This window comes from Phalaenopsis equestris, unplaced genomic scaffold (assembly GCF_001263595.1).
Source record: "Phalaenopsis equestris unplaced genomic scaffold, ASM126359v1 Scaffold000002, whole genome shotgun sequence".
NCBI lineage: Eukaryota > Viridiplantae > Streptophyta > Magnoliopsida > Asparagales > Orchidaceae > Phalaenopsis > Phalaenopsis equestris.
Genome location: NW_018164444.1, coordinates 5,767,661 through 5,771,630, shown reverse-complemented (window position 1 = coordinate 5,771,630; position 3,970 = coordinate 5,767,661).

Below are 3,970 nucleotides of genomic sequence, written 5' to 3'. Positions count from 1 at the left end.
TGAGAGAGCAAGAGAGAATGAAAGAGAAAAAAAGTGAGAGACTGAACAATGAGAGCGAGACTGTAAGTGAGAAAGGATGGTTGAGAGAGAGATTTGAGTGAACAAAAAGAGAGTGAGAGGGAGTGAGATAGAGAGAGAGAGATTCTACAAGAGAAAGCTACAAACTTTGTGAGGGAGGGACAATTAAGGTAATGATGGGAAAGAGAGAGAGGATAGGTAAGCGCTAGAGAGAGATGGAAGGAATGAGAGAAGAGAGCAAGAGAAGTAGAGAGGAAGTGAGAGAGAGTTAGATAGCGATATGGAGAGAAGTGAAAACTGAGAGAGGTAGAGAGACTAGGAGTGAAAATAGAGTAGGAAAGAGAGTGACAGATTGAGTAAGAGAGGGAGAAGAAAAAGTTAGAGTTAAATTCAATTTATCAACATATCTCCCTTGTAATCTCTCTCATCATTTTCTCTCTATCACTCTTTCTCTCTCACTTTCTCTCTTGTGCTCTCCCTCACTTTCTCTATCTCTTTCTATCATTACTCTATCATTCATTCTCTTTCATGCTCCCTCCCTCTCTTTTTTTTCAAACTATCAAGAAGTCTCTTTAATCATCCCAAACTCTCTCTTTCACTCTCTACCTTTATCCCATTCTCTCTTTTCTCCCTCCCTCTCACTTCCTCCCTCCCTTCTTCCCTCTTTCTATTTCCTTATATTATTTATCTCTCAAAGAGATTGAGGGCAAGAGAGAGAGAGAGATAGAGGAGGAGAAAACGGAAAGTAACACATGAGTTAAAGGGATGGGGAGATAGATAGAGAATAAGATAATAGAGACAATGAGTGAGAGCCTCAAGAGTGAGAGAGAGATAACAAGAAAAAGACTGTAAGTATAGAGCGGAAGAGAGGGAGGGAGGGTTAGTGGTAGAAAGAGGGGAAACAAGAATATGAGTAACCTATAAAGATGGAGAGTCTCTCTATCTCAATCCTTCCATTCTCTCTTCAACTCTCTCTTATTCTCTATCACTCCTTATCTCTCTTGTTTACCTCTCTCACACTCTCTACCTCTCACCGTCCCTCTCTCTTGATCTCACTCTTGATAGAGGAGGAGAGATGGCTCTCTTTGCTTGCTCTCTCTCTCTCTCTCCCTCTTTCTATAGCTTTTTTATTATCTTTTTCTCTTCCACTCTCTAGCTTCTCTCTCTTATCTTGCTCCTCTCCTCACCCTCTCTTCTCACTCTTGCCTTCACTCTCTCTCACTCACGTCAATCCCTCTCTCCCTCTCCCTCTCTCTTATCTTCTCTATCTCTCCCTCTCTTCTTGACTCATGCAATATTTTTTCATTCTCTCCCTTACTCTATCACCTCACACTTCTCTTTTAGCTCATTCCCATTTACTCTCTCAACCTCACTCACTCTCGCTCTCCTCATCATTCTCTCTCCTTCTCTCGCTTCAACTCTCTCTCTCATACTTTCTCTCCTTGCTTCCTCATTGAATTTTTCACGCTCTCTTTCTCACTATTCTCTCTCCATTATTACTCTCTCTCATCCTTTGAAGCTCCCCAACTCTGACACTCTCTCTCTTACGCCTTCTCTTTTCTCTCTCTAACTATGCATCTCTCACTCTGTCTTCTCTCCTCTTCTCTCTCTTAATCTACTATTTATTTTTTTTTGCTCTCCCACATGCTCTCCCTTCATATCTCTCTCTCTCTTCTTTCACTTTCTCTCTCCCACTCCCTCATTTGTTCTATCTTTTAACCACTCTATTCCCCCATATCTTACACACTCTCCCAAAGGGCTTTTACTTTCCAATCTGTCTAGCTTCGTTGTGTTTTTTGCTGAATTCAAGGTCATCCCCCTTCTGCTAAGAGATTTGACCGAGTGCTTGTCCTTGGCTTAATAGCCTAATGAAACCCCTAGAGGGTACTACCCGGCAAGCTCCGCATCTAGGATTCTGTAATCACACCCGGCCCCAGACCATGAAGCTTCTTTGGACATTTCAGAAGAAACAACAATGATAGCGAAGACTAAAAAGCAGTCTGAAACGCGAGTGCTCCTCAACCCAGGATCACGAATTCCGGGCAGCAAGAAACTTGACAGAGAAAGAAGAACAATGACTACGCCCCCTACAAGGAAGTCTATCATGCTTTTCTCACTCTCTCACTCTTGCTCTCTCCCTCTCTCACATTCTTCTTCACAACCACCTCACTTTCCTTCCTCACTCACTTCCCCTCTCTCTAGCTCTCCCTCCCTCCCTCTTACCCTTTTTCTCATAGACACACGCACATGCACACACTCTCTCTTTCCTTTCACTCTCTCCCTCTCTTAATACCTCCTTCTGTGTCTCACCGTCCATATCTCTCTCCCATTCTGTATCTCAGTATATCCCTCTCTCCTTTCTCTCTCTCTCTTTCTCTCTTTCTCATTATATTCTCATTATACTGTCTCTCATTATCTCTCACTCCTCTCACTCTCTTTCATCATTATTATTGCCCTCCTCTCTTTCTTTCTCTCTTTCCCGCTCCATCATAAGAGAGAAGAGTGTGGGAGAGTGATAGTGATGAGTGAAAGTGAGAGGAGGAAGAGAAAAATAGAGAGAAAGGGAGGGAGAGAGGGAGGGGAAAGAGAGAGAGTAAGATGATGAAGAGAGAGATAAGAGCAAGAGAAAGAATGACAACTCTATCTCCTTACCTAATTTTTATCTTTATTTCTCCTCTTTTTCGTCTCTCTATCGAGAGAGGGGGGAAAGAGATATAGAGAGTGATAGTGAAAAAGAAAGTGGGACAGACTATAGGAGAGATAAAGAGATAGGGTGATGGTGTAAAGAAAAGAAAAGGAAAGAGAGAGAGATGGAAGATGAGTGGCAAGAGAGAGGGTGAGAGAGGATCGAAAGAGAGAGGGAGAGAGTTAATAGAGAGAGTGAGAATGAGAGATAATGAGAAATGGTGTGAGAGAGTTAATTAGATATAGAGAAAGAAGGATAGAGAGATATTGAGTGAGACAAGAGAGAGATACTGAGTGTGAGAAAAGAGATATATATAGTGATAGAGAGATGGAGAGATAGAGAGAAAAAAATGCATGTGAGATTGAGGGAGTGGTAAGGAGGTAGATGCAGAGAGACAATGAGATAGTGTGTGGCAAAGAAATATTGAGAGAGCAAAAGAGACTAAGATAATATAGAGAGTGGATAGAGAGAGGAGTCTGAGAGGGAGAAAGATGAGCTACCAAGGGTGAGAAGAAATGAGAAGGAAGAAGAGAGCTGAGAGAGAGAAATAGAGAGTGAGGAAGTGAGAGAGGAATTGAGAGAAAAGAGAGAGAGAGATAGCGATAGAAAGAGAGCAAAAAAAGAGGCAAAATGCAAAGAGAGATAAAGAGAGTATGAGAGAGAAGAGAAAGAGGAAGGGAGGAAGCAAGAAACTAAGAGAAAGAGAGAGAGAGAAACTGAGAGGTGAGTGGGAGAGAGACAGAAGAGAGGTGGTTGTGAAGGGAGAGAGATCAAAATTGAGATAAAGGGAGAGAGTGAATGAGAGAAAGGGTGAAAGAGTGAGTGAGGGAAGAGGAGGGATGGTGGGATAAAGATGGAGAGGGATAGAGTTAGAGAGAATAAGAGATAGAGAGATATTGTGTGACAGAGTGAGAGAAGTTGATAGTACAAGAAAGAGACAGAGGAAAGAGAGAGGAAGGGAAAGGTTGGAGGGAAGGAGAGAGAGAAAGAGCATGATTGAGGGACAGGAAAATCAGAGAGAGGATAGATAAAGAAGAGATTGAGGGAGAGACAATGAGAGATGTCAAAGCAATAAGAGGAGATATAGAAGGAATATGTAAGCAAGAGAAAGTGTAAGAGACAGAGAGAAAGATAGAAGGAGAGATAGAGAGACGAAGGAGAGATCAAAAGTGAAAGAGTGAGAGGGATAGAGTGATAGCAAGAGACTAAAAGCAAAAGAAGATGAATTTTCTGAGTGATCAGCAGGAGAGAGATAATAAGTACAAG